Genomic DNA, 18,897 nt, shown 5'->3' with positions numbered 1-18,897 from the left:
GAGGATAACTAAAAGACAACCTCGCTCTGATACCACTTGTTAGGATAAGCCACAGATAGAAATAAAAACTATATGCAAATATAATCAATAACAAAAAATAATAGATCACACAAAAATGAACACAAGGCACCAAGATTTAACGTGGTTCACCCTATCCCTGGGCTACATCCACCAAACAGCAAGTCCGATCTTATTACAATCCAGTGATTACAACCTAATTACAATCTGTAATCCCTTATAGCTCAATACCGCTGCAAGAACCAATTTCACATCACAACATAATGAAAAATACCTAACCCTAAACCCTTTTATACAAGGATTTTATTCATTTTAGGGTTACAACATGTTGGCCATATGTTGGCCTTAACATGTTGGCTAACCCTAAAATGAATAAAATCCTTGTATAAAAGGGTTTAGGGTTAGGTATTTTTTATTATGTTGTGATGAGAAATTGGTTCTTGTGGCGGTATTGAGCTATAAGGGATTACAGATTGTAATCAGGTTGTAATCACTGGATTGTAATAAGATCAAACTTGTTGTTTGGTGGACGTAGCCTAGGTATTGGGTGAACCACGTTAAATCTTGGTGCCTTGTGTTCATTTCTGTGTGATCTATTATTTTCTGTTATTGATTATATTTGCATACAGTTTTTATTTCTATCCGTGGTTTATTCTAACAACCTAAATCTTTCATCTCAAACTCATTCATCATAGAAACTTTAAATTCATCTTTCATCTTTGAACTACTACCCATATATATCAAATCATCAACATACAAACTCACAATGAGAATATCATTACCTTCTTGTTTTTAGTAAAGGGTAGGTTTACTCTTACTTCTTTGAAAGCCATTTTGCTAAAAATGTCCATCAATTCTTGCACGTGGTGCTTGCTTGAGGCCATACAAAGCCTTCGTCAACTTGTATACATGATCTTCTTTGCCTTGAATCTCAAAACCTTGTGGCTATCCCACATATACCTTTTCTTCTAAGTACCCATTCAAGAAAGCACTTTTCACATCCATGTGATGAACACTCCATGTCTTTTGAGCTGCAAGAGAGATTAGCATCCTAATATTTTCTTGTCTTTCTACTAGTGCTAAAGTTTCTTCATAATCAATGCCATACTTTTGAGTGAAACCTTTAGCAACCAATCTTACCTTGTGTCTTTCAACACTCCCATCACTATTATACTTGGTCTTGTAGACCCATTTTGTGCCAATCTTCTTCTTCTTATGTGGAAGATCTAGAAGCTCCCATCTCTCATTCGTATGAATGGAATCCATCTCTTCATTCATTTCTTGCATCCAAACCTCATTAACACATGCATCTTCAAAACATGATGGCTCAAAATCAGCTTTAGCAAGTAATGCACAATTTACTATCTCACCTACTAGATCTTCTTCATGTACTTGATTTTGACACCTCTCATAGATATCACTAAATCTTTTTATCTTTCTTGGAGGACTTGAGGATGGACTTGCTCTTGATATTGGTGAGGGGTTTCTTGGTGGGCTTGGTGATCTTGAAATAGAACCATTAGCTAGTTATTCATTATCATTATCAACAATAACATCATCATCCAAAATTGATTTTGTCTTTTGAATATAGCTTTTTTTATGACCATGAACTCCTCTTTCATCAAAAAGAACATCTCTTGAAATAAAAATCTTATTAGTAATAGGATTGAATAATCTATAAGCTTTTCTTTCCTCACTATAGCCCACAAAATACATGATTCACTTTTAGCATCTAGCTTTTTCTTATTCTGATCAAGGATGCAAACATAAGTCAAACAACCAAAATCTTTAAAATGATTTACATTAGGCTTTTTCTCATACCATGCTTCATATTAAGTAATCTTGTATAGGGCACTTGTAGGACTCTTTTTGAGAATATATATGGTTGTAGCAATTGAATTAGCCAAATAAGATTTGTTATGCTCCTTGCCATTTCTATCACAATAGTTTGTAACATGCTCCTTCCCATTTCTATCACAATACGATTCTTCCTTTTAGCCACTCCATTATATTGGGGCATGTATGTAGTTGTGAGTTGTCTTTTGATCCCATTCATCTCACAAAAATTCTAAAAATATTTTGAGCAAAACTCTCCTCCATGATCTATTCTCAAACATCTGATTGTGTTCCCTTTCTCATTCTCTACACGAGCTTTAAACCTCTTGAATGTACCAAAGGCTTCATCCTTATTTTTCAAAAAAGACACCCAACACATGTGTGAGTAATTATCAATAAAAATAATTAAATATGATGACTTACCCAAGATTTGTGTTTGCATAGTACCACAAATATTTGAATGAATAAGCTGAAGTAGGTGTTGGACCCTCCATGCATTGCCTTTTGGAAATGATTCCCTTGCATGCATCCCTTTTGCACACCATTCAAAAATCTATTTATGCTCTTCAACCTTAGGCAATCCAAGAACCAATGCATTTGATGTTATATTCTTCGAACTATTGAAATTCAAATGGACATACCTGAGATGCCACTACCAACTTTTGTCCTCATAGGCCATATTGAGAAGCTGATTGTCATTTTCACCAAACTTTAAAGAAAAAATCCTATTCTTTTTCATAGGAACAACTATAATCACTTTATTTCTCTAATTCTTATCATATATAGTACATTTGATGTTCTCAAATACCACTCTATAATTCTTCTCACATAGCTACCCAACACTCAATAAATTATGCTTCAAATTTGGAGTATAATAAATATCCTTAACACTTTTCATACCTTCCTTTTTCTGAACATCCATGGCTCCTTTGGTTACAACATCCACTGTATTGTTATTACCAAGAGTAATATTGGATCTATAACCATCATCAAGATTTGAAATTTTTTCCTTGTTACCAAACATGTGGTTAGAGCATCCAAAATCCAAATACCAAACATTATTCACATAACTCTCACCTTTCCCATAACACAAAAATAAATTACCTGAGGAATGATTCTCATCTTGTTGAGCATAATTGGCATTATTATTACCTAATTTCAATCTACACTCTCTCTCAAAATGTCCATACTTATTGTAGTGATAGCATTGTATGTTCCTTTTATCAAATCTAATTCTACCTCTTCCTCCTTGAGCACCTCTTCTTCCTCTAGATCCTCTTGAAAAATTCTAAGTTTGACCTCTTCCTAAACCTTTGTTGTTGTTCTTTGAAATTTGCAATTGGGAAGGAAAAGCCTTCTCAATAACACTGGTAGACGTGTTCCTTATTCTATCCTCATTTGATATGAGAGATCCAACCAATTCATCATACTCCATGGTAGCTAAATTTTTTCTTTCTTCCATGGCAATTGCTACATTATTCCATCTTGGGGTTAGAGATCTTAGTACCTTCTATATTACATGCTCTTGAGTCATGGGTTCACCCAAAGGGGCCATTTTATGAGTCACATCTTTCACTCTCACACAAAAATCTCCCACACTCTCTGTCTCCATCTTCAAATTCCTATATTCTGTTTTCAACATTTGTAGATTCACAACTTTGATTTGATCATTTCCATGGTAAACAACTTTTGGATTCTTTGAGACCTCTTTTGTTGTCTATGCATCAACAATTCATGAAAACAAGCTCTTCTCAAGAGCCATCTGAATGTCAAACAATGTCATTGCATTCTTCTTGTCAACTTCTTTCTTCAATTTCCTATTATTATGTTGGAGAATATTCTAGTCTATAGGCTCTTCATATCTAGATTCAACAATCTCCCAATAAAAAATGTCTTCATCTTGATTGACCAATATTGGTAATAAACTCCATCAAACTCTGGGATTAGCAAATTGTTTGTCATGCTATTGTCTTCCAAACACCTTTAGTTCTAATACCAAATGTAGAAACCTATAGAATCCAAACAAAAATAGAAAGAATAAATTCTAATACCCAAAAAAAACAATATATAAAAGAAAAATAAGTTACTCTGCTCAAGAACAAAGGATACTCTATTTTGGGGACATAATAATAATAATCTTTTATTCAATCTAAAGGGTATGTGTAGGATCATGGTGTGCCAAAAAGTGGTGATGAGAAAAAAGTGGAGTTTGAAAAGGTCTAAAAGCGTTTTAAAATCTGCTCTGACTTTTTTTCCACTTATCCTAATACCAAGGCTACAAAGTTATTACCTAAGCCTTTTTGGGTATCTAATTGGTAATTAGGTATCCATTTTCATATCAGATACCCGATATTATATCGGGTATCTAATATGAAATTGGATACCCAAATCCTATAGCATAGATTTTTAAAAAAAATTGAGAGCCTTTTACATTTGCTTTTTTTTATTTGCTTTGAGCATGGAGGCAAATTCAAGTATTGGATATTAGAATAGGTATTAGATAAGGTAAGTTTTTATTTTATTCTTTTTAATGTTTTGAATGAATCTTATTATAAATTAGTTATTTTAAATTGAATTTGTCAAAAATTAGGTTTTTTAAAATAGAAATTGTTGAAATTTAGGATGTTTTAAATAGAAATTATGTTTTACAAATAAATAGGTATGGCTGACCCAAATGATAATACTGTGGCAGGAAATAATATTCCTCGTAACCCTCCACCAAACAATCTAATACCCCTTCAAAACCATCCACCAAAAGATCCCCTACCGCCTCAAAAGGCTCCTCGAGTTGAAGATTTGATATTTGAAAATCTCGCCGAACTAAGGGTTTTGCAAACCACATATAATACCATACCCGCATTGGCTCCAATGTTACCCACATTAAACATCATAGTGGTTGAAACACTTACTAATGAACAAAATGTTTCTCTTTGCTACCGTGACCAAATGCATGCCATGTTTGATGATGGGTTGGACTATGATGAGGTTGCAACCCTAAATATAACTTAAGATGATATAATTAGCCTTTTTGTGGACCAAAAAACTAGTAAATAAGTAGAACACACAAAGCTCAAACTATCAATTAAATGTACACAAATGAGTCGATGCGTGCAAACTTTTGGGATCATTGGTGGATGGTTTTTGACATCCCTCGACACAACAATTTAGAGGTGCCATTTTATTTCATTATGAAATTGTATGCCAAATTTTTGTTGGGCCTAAAGGTGGACTATTGGAGCATGATGCCCAACATGGGTGTAGGACGAGGAGCTCCTCAGGATAGACCCTTTGCCTAGCAGAAGAAAGTTGGCACTTTTTTCCTCCAGTGGAACATCCTAATAACATTATAGAGGCTAGCTCTCAAACTATTTCAGCAATCCATAGATTGACTAGCCTAATGATATCCTAGGCTAGGTTAGTGTTGCCTCATTGTGTTGATGATGCTGGTGCAAGTTCATCATCGACAAGCTCATCACATGTTTGTGTGCCCCATACTTGCATAATGTGTAAGAATGTTTCTCTAGGTCCCATAGGTGATCTTTCTAAGTATTAGTTTATATTTGAGGAGGATACACTAGATGTGTATACAAAGGCTACACACCTTGACGTGAGAGAGGAGGGGCATGCAGAGGCATGTAATCCTTCTATATTGATACATGTATACAATTTTTTGCTACAACATATGCGATTTAAAGTTAATCTTTATAATATAGTAATTTTAACTTTTAACCCATACTGAATTATACATGTATGTGATCTTCATTCATGTTTAGTTAATGACTAAGGAAGAACTCATACATCTTGATAATGTCACATTCTTGGCTATTTCATTTGGCCTTGAGACATCTATGGTATATTATGTTGTGTTCTCATTATTTTTTTCTATTTGATATTAGAGCATATATGGTTTCTAATCTTTCTTTTCTCTTGCAGGTATCTCCTGTTAGTGGGGACAGAGTGTGTTGGATGAGCCACAACCATTGACAAGGGAAAGGTAATTAGGTGCTTTTAAAATGATTAAATATCAATGCATTCTTTTAAAATTTTTGTGGTAATGAAATTTAATTACATTTTTTATTCTATAGGGCGTGGCTACTGGTGATGAGTTTAGGACGATTCTATGTCATAGATACTTTGGCGTTTCCATTCCCAGTGAGAGCCCCATTGTATGTATAAGTATCATTTAATTTATATTTTCCTTATTTTCATAAATAAATTCAAAACTAATTTTCATGATATTAAGAACTAGTATTTTGTATCTTATAGGAAATACCTAGTGCACACAAGGTTGGATGCCAAAGTTTTGTATCTTTGTTGATGCAACCTTTATATCCAAAGGAGGAGTCAACACAAGTAAGTTATAATTTGAATTCTTGATTATATGTTATAAATTTAGCATGCTATGAATTATAATGTTATAGTTTAATTTGCAATTTCATCTAACAAACATACTTGAACATACATAGGCCATAATCAACGAGGTTCAAGCATTGTCGAGGACATATGAGAGGACTCCTAACTGGTACAGGAGGTCAACAAGAGAGGTATTTATGATGAAATTTTAATACTATAAATCTTCATTAAAAAAATGATCATTATGCATTTGAGTAATTCAATGTTAGATACATAGAATCATATAAATTTAGCAGTCTAAATTGGGTTTTACTATTTTGTTTATGTAGAAGGCATCTGATCCACCTAGTGTAGCAAAGAGGCTGCATTTTGATCATCCACCAACAACATAAGATAGTATAGTTGTCATAGGATGCACCATGAGACATTTTGAGATGGCGTATGCCACATTGTATACAAAAACATTGATATTATACACATTCCGATGGCATGATCAGCCACATTTTGTATATGGATGTTTGTATTTTGATATATATTTGCATAATTTGTCTATGGATACATCAAATTTGATATATACTTGTGTAATTTGTCTATGAATACATGTATTTCAATATATATTTTTCTCATTTATGTGCACATTGATATACATATTAATTTAGTATAGTATTGTTCATTTTGATCATGTTTGTGAATAACATTTTAAAAACCTTTATTATCAAATTTTGATGCAATGTTTAATTTGAAATGTTATCATATATGTTTAATTTGAAATAATCTCTACAATCCCTTAAGATGTCACTATGGTTCACCTATTCAAACATGCTTAGAGCACCTTGGAAATGAGATAGGTTATTGTAGGCCTTTCAATGACCATCCTATAGCATTAAGAATTTCATCGATAGCTCTCACAAGCTCCAAGTTATGACCCTTAGAAGATCAACCTTGAAACACAATTAGAGCACCTTCGAGACTCTTTGGTATGGGGTGGCCACAAATGATGGAGACTTCTATGACTAGAACAAGGGTGTCACTAGGTTTTACCTATAAATCCATAGCTAATGGCACTAATGATTCGATTCCAAGATTAGTGGTTTCAAAGTTATGCTGTGAGGCACCTATGAATTGAGGCACAATGTGAGTTTTGGCATCAAGGAGATTGTTGTGCTGAATCCAAAAAAAATGTGATCTCTCACAAATGAGATAGGTTATTTTAGGCCTCAACATGACCATCCTATAGCACTCAACATTTCATTGATAGCCCTCATAAGCTCCAAGTTATGACCCTTAGAAGATCGACCTCAAAACACACTTAGAGCACCTTGGGGACTCTTCAGTATGGGGTGGCCGCAAATGATGGAGGCTCTCTGTGGAGAAAAAAAGGGTGTCACAAGGGTTCACCCACCCATCCAGAGCTAATGCCACTGAAAATTTGATTCCAAGATTAGTGGTTTCAAAGTTAGGCTATGATGCACCTATGAACTGAGGCACACTACGAGTTTTGGCATTGAGTAAGATCGTTGTGCCAAATCCAAATGGAATTTGTGATATCTAAAAAATGAGATAGTTTATTTTAGTCCTTAGCATGAATTTCCTATTACATTTGACGTTTCCTCAATAACCCTCATGAGCTCTGAGTTATGACCCTCGAAAGATTGACCTTGAAACACACTTGGAGCACCTTGGTGACTACTTGTTACATAGTGGCTGTGAATGATGGAGGCTCTCCATAGCTGTAACAAGGGTGTCACTGGGGTGCAACTACCCATTCAAAGCTAATGACACTAACAATTTGATGCCAAGATTGGCGATTTTAAAGTTACGCTGTGATACACTTGTGAACTGAGGCACACTATGAGTTTTGGCATTGAACAAGATCATTGTGTTGAATCCAAATGAAATGTGATCTCTCAAAAATGATATAGATTATTTTAGGCCTTGACATGACCATCTTGTAGCATTTGACATTTCATTGATAGCCCTCACGAGCTTTGAGTTACGACCCTCAGAAGATTAACCTCAAAATGCACTTAGAGCACCTTGGGGACTCTTCGGTACAGGGTGGTCATGAATGATGGAGGCTCTCTGTAGCTAGAAAAAGTGTATCAATAGGGTTCACCTACCCATCTGAAGCTAATGGCATTGACAATTCGATTCTAAGATGAGCAGTTTCAAAGTTACGTTATGATGCACTTGTGAACTGAGGCACACTGCGAGTTTTGGCATAGAGCGAGATCACTGTGCCGAATCCAAATGGAATGTGATCTCTTGAAAATAAGATAGGTTATTTTAGGACTTTGCATGAACATCCTGTAGCATTCAACATTTCATCGATAACCCTCATGAACTTTGAGTTATGACTATTAGAAGTTTGACCTCAAAACACACTTAGAGCACCTTGGGGACTCCTCGATACGGGGTGACCGCAAATAATGAAGGCTCTCCACAGTCATAAAAAGGGTGTCACTAGGATTCAACCACCTATTTAGAGCTAATGGCACTTATGATTCGATGCCAAGGTCATTAGTTTTAAAGTTATTCTAGGATGCACCTGTTAAGTGAGGCACACTGTGAGTTTTGGCATCGAGCGAGATCATTGTGCCAAATCCAAGTAGAATGTGATCTCTCAAAAATGATATAGATTATTTTAGTCATTGGCATGAACATCCTATAGAATTCAACATTTCATTGATATCCCTCATGAGCTCTAAGTTATGATCCTCAAAAGATCAACCTCGAAATGCACTTAGAGCACCTTGTGGACTCCTTAGTATGGGTTGGCCGCAAATGATGGAGGCTCTTTGTGGCTATAACAAGGGTGTTACTAGGGTTTAGCCCCTTATCTAAAGCTAATGGCACTAATGATTAGATGCTAAGATAAGTGGTTTCAAAGTTATGCTACGATGCACCTGTGAACTGAGGCAGACTGTGAGTTTTGGCATCAAGTGAGATCATTGTGCCAAATCCAAATGGAATGTGATATCTTAAAAATGATATAGGTTATTTTAGTTCTTGGCATGACCATCTTGTAGCATTTGATGTTTCATCAAAAGCCCTCATGAGCTCCATGTTACGACCCTCAGAAGATCCACCTTGAAACACACTTAGAGCACCTTGGGGACTCTTTGTTACAAGGTGGCAATGAATGATGGATGCTCTTCATAGCTAGAAAAAGGGTTTCAATAGGGTTCACTCACCCATCCAGAGCTAATGGCACTGACTATTCAATTCCAAGACCAACAGTTTCAAAATTACGCTACGATGCACTTGTTAACTAAGGCACACTGTGAGTTTTGGCATTGAGCAAGATTCCTAAGCTGAATCCAAAAAAAATGTGATCTCTTAAAAATGAGAAAGGTTATTTTAGGCCTCAGCATGACTACCATATAGAATTTGACATTTCATCGATAACCCTCATGAGCTCTAAGTTATGACCCTCAGAAGATCGACCTCAAAACAGACTTAGAGCACCTTGGGGATTCCTCGGTATGGGTTGGTTGTAAATGATGGATGCTCTCTATAGCCATAAAAAGGGTGTCACTAAGGTTCATCCACCCATCTAGACCTAATAGCATTGTCTATTCAATGCCAAGATCAGTGGCTTCAAAGTTACGTTGCGATGCACTATGAACTGAGGCACACTACGAGTTTTGGCATCGAGAAAGATCGTTGTGCTGAATCCAAATGGAATGTGATATCTCAAAAATGAGATAGGTTATTTTAGTCCTCAGCAAGACCTTCCTTTAGCATTCAAGATTCCATCAGTAGCCCTTATGAGCTTTGAGTTACAACCCTTGGAAGATTGACCTCAAAACGCACTTAGAGCAGCTTGGGAACTCTTTGATATAGGGTGGTCATGAATGATGGAATCTCTCCATTGCTGGAACAAGGGTGTTGATAGGGTTCACTTGCCCATCTAGAGCTAATGGCGCTGATGATTCAATTCCAAGATTAGCAATTTCAAAGTTACGCTATGATGCACCTATGAACTAAGACACACTACGAGTTTTGAAATCAAACAAGATCATTGTGCCAAATCCAAATAGAATGTGATCTCTCAAAAATGAGATAGGTTATTTTAGGCCTTGACATGACTATCATGTAGCAATTGATTTTTCATCGATATCTCTCATGAGCTCTAAGTTATGACCCTCGTAAGATCAACCTCAATACGCACTTAGAGCACCTTGGGGACTCCTTGCTATGGGGTGGCCATGAATGATGGAGGCTATCCATTTCCATAACAAGGGTTTCACTAGGGTTTAGCTGCCCATATAGAGCTCATGGCACTAATGATTCAATGCCAATATGAGTGGTTTCAAAGTTACATTCTGATGCACTTGGGAACTGAGGCACTTTTGGCATCGAGGGAGGTTGTTGTGCCGAATCCAAATGGAATGTGATCTCTCAAAAATGAGATAGGTTATTTTAGTCCTCGACATGATATCTTATAGAATTCAACATTTCATCAATTACCCTCATGAGCTTCAAGTTATGACCCTTAGAAGATCAATCTTGAAATGCACTTAGAGCACATTGGGGACTCCTCGATATAGGGTGGCCATGAATGATGAAGGCTCTCCATGACTAAAAAAAGGGTGTCACTAGGGTTAACCACCCATCTAGAGCTAATTGTATGGATGATTTGATGCCAAGATCAATGGTTTCAAAGTTACATTGTGATGCACCTATGAACTGAGGCACCCTACAAGTTTTGGCATCGAGTGAGATTGTTGTGCCAAATCTAAAAAATATGTGATCTCTCAAAAATGAGATACATAATTTTAGTCCTTGGCATGAACATCCTATAGCATTTAACATTTCATCGATATCCCTTACGAGATTTGAGTTACGACCCTCCAAAGATTGACCTTGAAATGCACTTAGAGCACCTTGGGGACTCCTTAGTACAGGGTGGCCGCAAATGATGGAGACTCTCCATGGCCAGAACAAGGGTGTCACTAAGGTTCACTACCAATCTAGAGCTAATGACACTGATGATTCAATTCCAAGATCAACGGTTTCAAAGTTATGATGTGATGCACCTGTGAATTGAGACACACTGTGAGTTTTGGCATTGAGCGAGATTATTGTACTGAATCCAAACAGAATATGATCTCTCAAAAATAAGATAGGTTATTTTAGGTATCAACATGATCATTCTATATCATTTTATATTTAATCGATAGCTCTCATGAGCTTTGAGTTACGACCCTCGCAATATTGACCTCAAAACACACTTGGAGCACCTTGGGGACTCTTTGTTATGGGGTGGCCGCGAACAATGGAAGCTCTCTACAGCTGGAATAAGGGTGTCACTAGGGTTAGTATTAAGTAAAAACATTATTTTTTACCTCTCTCAAGTTTTTGGCATTGGGCACAGTGCAAGTTTGGTGTTAGTATGTATTAAAATCATCATTTTTAAGGTCTCTCCACATAAATTGCATTAAGTAAAATCATCTTTGTTTCTTACATTAAATCAACAAGTTTACATTTACAATATCTCAATTATTTCATCATTATTACATCAGTACATAACTATCAAAAATCTTAGTGTCAAAAATAGTAGTGTCAAAAATTGTAGTGTCAAAAATTGCAGTGTCAAAAAAGTAGTGTCAAAAATTGTAGTGTCAAAAATAGAATAGATTTTTCTTCATTCTGCTCCTTATTTAGTTTTTTTTATCTTCATGCATGGCTACTCTTCATGATGTACCTACATTACAATATCATAAAAAATATTAGTAACTTATCATATTAAACAAGATAATCATCAGTTCATCGAATCATTATGAAAAAAATAACATAAGAAGTAACCATACCTAGTCGAGTGTTCTAGTTAGGTCCTCTCTCTATTTTAGGATCTCCAATAGGGCTTCATTATCAACATTAGTAATAGTAAAAAGTCCTTTTACTTTTGGCCTTCCTTGATGCTTCAAAAATTTCACATTTGTTGCTATAATAAGATGTGAATATATGAGAATTGTTTTGTGCTTCTGATAGTTTTCGAATGCAGGAATTCTATTCCTTCTAAGCATGTATGTCCGCAGCCATGTTCTAGCAACTAGTAGGATATGTGAATACATCATCATCTATGATTGGTTTTTCAAGTTTTTGTTTACCTCTTACACAAATTGCTAACCAATAATCTAATTTCTCATCATTCCCCTATGGTGCAACAAATACAAAGACATGTCCTGGTTGAAGAAGATCTAATAGATGGTTATGCTCAAGTGAAATTTCCATGTCATCATTTTTGATAGAGGGTATGATAGAAAATGGAGTAAGATAATGTGGAGCCCATGTTTCCACCCACTCACTTGATTCATAGTGATCCCAATCACACTGGAAGAAACTATGACAAAAGCAAGCTAGTTATTGTGTCCAAATGGTCCATGTATTAGAATCAAAGCTCTAGAATAAATGCATTTTTTATGAGTCCCTCACTATAGCACAATCTAATCTATCACCTATGGACCCTTCATCAACCAACCAAAAGAACCTATGTACCATTGAATCAAGAGTCCTCCTTGTGATAATACTGAACTACACCAATCAACAATGCTACAAGCATCAAGAATCTCTTCTCCCAAAATCTTCAGTTGCTCCTTACTCCTTAACTAGAGCTCTCTTCACACATGCCCTTGCTCCATCATGTTCCCCTTTCCCATGGCTAAACTAAAAAAAACCTCCAAATATGAGGCACCCCCCTCTCTATGTACATCCTACACAACCAATAAAACATGAGAGCATTCTTAATTTGACCTATGCAATTCTTTGACCAAATGATATGTCTATCCATTGCAATGTCATGCTCCTATAAGAAATACAAATAATTCTTGAAACAATATTGTACAAACTCATAAGAGTGAGATCTATCATCACTTATATAAAAATGGTATTCTCTAATAATCTTCTGATTATCTTCCACACTATCAGGAGCATGTCTATATGTTATGTGGACAAAAATAACAATCTAAATGGAGTTGTAATATTGAGATTGTGTCTTATTTTGAGGTTGTAATGTGTAGTTCTTAGCAAAGTGAACAACTGATATAATAGTTCCAATGGGAAAAGTCTCCTTGCACATTCTAAATTGTTGATCCAATTGCAGAGACCTATGACTATGTATTGCATACTTGTAGAAAATATTTATCTTGAAATCTGAAATAAAGCTAGCCACATTGATTTCTTTTGCAACCAATTCACATATAGAGCCCTCATCCCCACTCTTCAATGTGTATTTCACCGTTTCATATACCATATTTTTTACTATTTTCTTCCCAAGATCTTATTTTCTCCCCTCATGGAAACATGTGTCAAACTTGGATAACCCACCACATTCTGAACACTTCTCATTTAAGCTAGCATTTCTATAAAAGAAACAACCATCAACTCTATGACATAAAAATTGATCTAGCAAGTCTCTTGATGATTTTGGAAGCCCACTAGCACCATAATTCTCCAACATTTATTTGCTATGCAAAGTAGAATGGATGGAGCACAATAGTTCATAGTGCATAAAAAACTTGACATGATATTTGCAACATGTATTTTGAATTTTAAGTGGCACACAATAAAATGGCTTTGAAGATTCAAAAGCCCTTTGTGATATATGCAATCTTGGATGACTCTCTCTAAATTATTTGAACAACATAGTTTGACTTACCTCCAAATAATGTTTAGGATGTGGCGTGCGACCTTTGATGCTAATTCTCAACTTTAACATGTCTTTAGCATTTGGTGATACTCTTGAGCTAGAGTGTTAAAATTGGGTGATTTCTTCCTTCACATCATCAGATAGTTTCTTATCAAAATGTGGAAGTCTCCCACCAAAAGACTATGTTTTATTTTGAAGAGGACCATCAATTCTCTTTCGTCTACTAAGTGCTCTTCTCAAAGTAGTATGATTTAGGTTCAAGTTAATACAAGTTTGTCTCATATATCTACCCTTTCTCAAATGATGACTTACCAAAGAGGTTGTAATAACCCTTCAAGAAACTCTCTTATCTTTCTCCCTTCTATTTTTCCCAATGCTATTTAGAGCACTAAAAATATTTTTCATAATAATGGCATTTATTTCCATTTTTTTATTAACACAAATCTTCAATTTTGAAATCATAGGTCTCATCTTTTGAATCTTTAATAAGTGCATAAAAATTTGACATTGCTCCACCACTTTCTTGTTGTCAAAAAATATATTATATAGTCTTGAAGCCCATAACTGAATGGTTCTTTGTGATTTTTTCCCTGCCAAATGGTAATAATCATTTCATCAATTTCAATTATCCATTTTTGTGTTCTAGAACCTTCATGTCAATTATAATTAGGATATCTTTAATGTTCTTGTGCATTATCATTTTTGACATGGTTAATCATGCAATTTTCATTATGAACTAGTAAATTTTCATTCTCCAAATTTTTATTCTCTAAATTTTCAATCCCGACATTATCATTATCAATTGGTACATTTTCATTCTCTAAATTTTCAATCCTGACATTATCATTATCAATTGATACATTTTCATTCTCTAAACTTCCTATCCGAACATTATCATTATCAATTGGTACATTTTTATTTCTCAATTGTACATATTCATTATCTGACTCTATGATTTCACCTTCGATCAATACATCATCAACTTGACTCACGTTTAACATACCTTGTCTCTTCCTTTGGTGATTTACCTTGTCTCTTTGTCTATATGTTGCAATGTCTTCATTTGATACCTTTCTTTTTGCGTTTAACCTTTTGACGACTACTGCTCCCCATTCAAAAAACAATATCAAACACCTAATTATACATTATAGATCCTTTTTCGATTGTATGAGCCCCAAGAAATCATTTTTTCTCTAAACTCGTGAAAATGACCCCCAAAAAGCATGAATTTTAGGTTTGCAGTGACAGAATATTTTGGAAAAAAGTATGCTAGTATTTTAGGTACACAATCCCATATTAGGTATCTAATCCCAAATTGGATACCCGATATGGGATCGGGTACCGAAAATGGATGCCCAAATTTTGGAGGGAAATAACAATTTGGAAAGTCTGGGCAATGTGAAAAAATTCAAATAGAAATGTTATTGTTGTTGTTATGGTTATTATTAATATTATTATTATGATTTTTATTATTATTATTTATATTATTATTATTATGACCTATAAATATAATATATTAATATATATGATTATTACATTATATTATTATATTTTTACTATTATTATTAAATATAATATAGTAATATATATTTTATTGTTATTATTATGATTATTACGACCTATAAATATTATATATTAATATATATATATATATGATTATTATTATTATTATATTTAATAAGATATTATTATATTTGGTTGGTTTGAATGCATCAAAAGCATTCAAAGATTAGCTTGTGACCCCTTTTGATGCATTTCATGACAACATATGTCCCTAGGGGCCCTAGGACCCCTAGGGATCCAATCGGTTGGTTCAAATGCATCAAAAGGTAACCTATGACCCCTTTCAACACATTTCATGACAACATGTCCCTAGGGGTTCTAGGACCCCTAGGGACCCATTTGGTTGGTTCAAATGCATCAAAAGGGGTCATAGGTTAAACTATGACTCCTTTCGATGCATTTCATGACAACATATATCCCTAGGGGCCTTAGACCCCTAGGGACCCATTCAGTTGGTTCAAATGCGTCGAATGGGGTCATAGCCCTAGGACCCCGAGGGATCCATTCGGTTGGTTCGAATGCATCGAAAGCGGTCATAGGTTAGCCTATGACCCCTTTTGACGCATTTCATGACAACATATGTCCCTAGGGGCCCTAAGACCTCTAGCAACCCATTTAGTTGGTTTGAATTCTTTGAAAGGGATCAGAGGTTAGCCTATGACCCCTTTTGATGCATTTCATGACAACACATGTCCTTAGGGGCCCTAAGATCCCTAGGGACCCATTCAGTTGGTTCGAATACATCAAAAGTAGTTAGAGGTTAGCCTATGACCCCTTTCAATGCATTTCATGACAACGTATGTCCCTAGGTGCCCTAGGACCCCTAGAGACCCATTTAGTTGGTTTGAATGTGTTGAAGGGGGTTAGAGGTTACCTATGACCCCTTTCGATGTATTTCATGATAAAATATGTCCCTAGGGGCCCTAGGACCCCTAGGGACCCATTCGATTGGTTCAAATGTGTCAAAAGGGGTCATAGGTTAGCCTATGACCCTTTTCGATGCATTTTGTGCCAACATATGTCACTAGGGGCCCTAGGACCCCTAAGGACCCATTCAGTTGGTTCGAATGCATAAAAAAGGGTCAGAGATTAACCTATGACCCCTTTTGATGCATTTTATGACAACATATGTCCCTAGGGACCCATTCAGTTGGTTTGAATGCATCAAAATGGGTCTAAGGTTAACCTATGACCCCTTTCGATGCATCTCGTAACAACATATGTCCCTAAGGGCCCTAGGACAACTAGGGACCCATTTGGTTGGTTTGGATGTGTTGAAAGGGGTCAGAGGTTAACCTATGACCTCTTTTAATGCATTTTTGACAATATATGTCCCTAGGGGCCCTAGGACACCTAGGGACCCATTCAGTTGGTTCAAATGCGTCGAAAGGGGTCAGAGGTTAACCTATGACCCCTTTCGATGCATTTTATGAAAATATATGTCCCTAGGAGCCCTAAGACCCCTAGGGACTCATTTGGTTGGTTCAAATGTGTCGAAAGGGGTTAGAGGTTACCCTATGACCCCTTTTGATGCATTTCATGGCAACATATGTCCCTAGGGGCCCTAGGATCCCTAGGAACCCATTTGGTTGGTTTGAATGCATTGAAAGGGGTCAAAGGTTACCCAATGACCCCTTTTGATGCATTTTATGACAACATATGTCCCTAGGGGCCCTAGGAACCCTAGGGACCCATTTGGTTGGTTCGAATGTGTTGAAACAGGTCAGAGGTTAACCTATGACCCCTTTTTATGCATTTCATGATAACATATGTGCCTAGGGGCCTTAAGACCCATAGGGACCCATTCGGTTGGTTCAAATGCATTGAAAGTGGTCATAGGTTACCTTATGACCCCTTTTGACCCATTTCATGACAACATATGTCCCTAGGGACCCATTTAGTTGGTTCAAATGCGTCGAATGTGGAATCAAATGGGTCCCTAAGGGTCATAGGTTAACCTATGAACCCTTTCGATGCATTTTGTGACAACATATGTCCCTAGGGGCCCTAGGACCAGGCCCCTAGGGACTGGTTTAGTTGGTTCAAATACGTTGAAAGGGATCAGAGGTTAACCTATGACCCCTTCTGATGCATTTTGCGATAATATTATATTTAATAATAATAATCATATATATTACTATATTATATTTAACAATAAAAATTATAATAATAATTATATATATTACTATATTATATTTAATAAAAATAATCATAATACTTACTATACATAATAATAATAATAGTTAATAATAATAATGCCCACACTACCCAAATTTTGGTTTCCCTCCAAAATTAAAATTTTCAAGGTAACCGCTTTTTGGGTACCCAATTTCATATCGGGTTGGTATTTACCAAACCTATTTGGTCAACTCAAAAAATGTGTTTTGGAAAGGTTTCACCATATTTAGACTTCAAGTAGCCATTTGACAATATTATTTTCATCGAAATTCAATGAAATGAAAAAGGTTTTTTATAACACTCTCAAGATTCCATCGATATAATTGTTGTCAAATTTTGAGTTTGATAAGTATTTATTAGTTAATTTTTAATGAAGATGTTTGTAAATTGTTGATTGACATACTGATTGAAAAACAACTATAACTTTCAAATGGTATAACATTTTTCAAATCCAAAAGTTGCATCACATTCTATGCTTCACCTAGTATAAGGAAAATAAAATAAAATAAAATATTAATTTAGTAAAGGTTTGAATTAGTTAAGGTGGTCAGACACAGGAGTTTTTTTATTCTAGAAAAGTTATAGTAGAAAATTCATATTTAATTATTTATTCGGAATAAAAATACCCAAAATTATGCGTCACATCTGGGCATGAGTCTAGTCTTTATATCTATAATTATATTAAAAAATATTATCATTTATCTTTGATTAAGGTGGTCAGACATGCATCTACTTTTTATTTTTGCCGTGAAATTTTTGTAGTACTGCATTAAAATCCAAATTTTGACCAATCAAATAATTTTTTCTCCAAATAAGGCCTAGTAGTTTAGAAACTATATTTAATTTCCTACATATTATTTTCTTACAACTTTTTGATATAAATTTCAAAACCACTTTAAAATTATGTGTCAAGTTAATATAACCTTGATTTGCTGGTTTTTCACTGTCACTTAAGGCCATAGTTTGGTTGACCATGATCCTATACATATCCTAAATGAAGAAAACTATTACAAAAGAAAGAAAGTCTTCTGCCCAAAACTGAAGCCTTTAAATAAAAGAATGAAAACTAAAATAATTCCATTATTCATGCCAATGATTAAGTATGGGAGAAGAAGGAACTAAGACTAAACTACAATGCATCCAAAAATATAATCTAATGCATGCAATATGTAAAGAACACTTCTTGTTTAAACACTAGATTAAACTACTTGTGAACTCAGGTAATAGCAGCGTGTTTGGTGATTAACAAACAAGAAATTATTTGTGAAACGATGGAGATGAAGTGGTGGAGTTGG

General features: G+C 35.2%; 1 pseudogene; it reads right to left on the bottom strand.

Annotated features, from left to right (window-relative positions):
- LOC149549889 (receptor like protein 24-like) overlaps window positions 1-18,897 on the bottom strand; it is a 71,989-nt pseudogene that overhangs the window by 23,308 nt on the left and 29,784 nt on the right.

The sequence above is a fragment of the Cupressus sempervirens genome, chromosome 7 (assembly GCF_028749045.1).
Source record: "Cupressus sempervirens isolate cs-2001-9-10 chromosome 7, ASM2874904v1, whole genome shotgun sequence".
NCBI lineage: Eukaryota > Viridiplantae > Streptophyta > Pinopsida > Cupressales > Cupressaceae > Cupressus > Cupressus sempervirens.
Note: the sequence above shows the minus strand (reverse complement) of the source record. Positions and strands in the feature narration are given on the sequence as shown.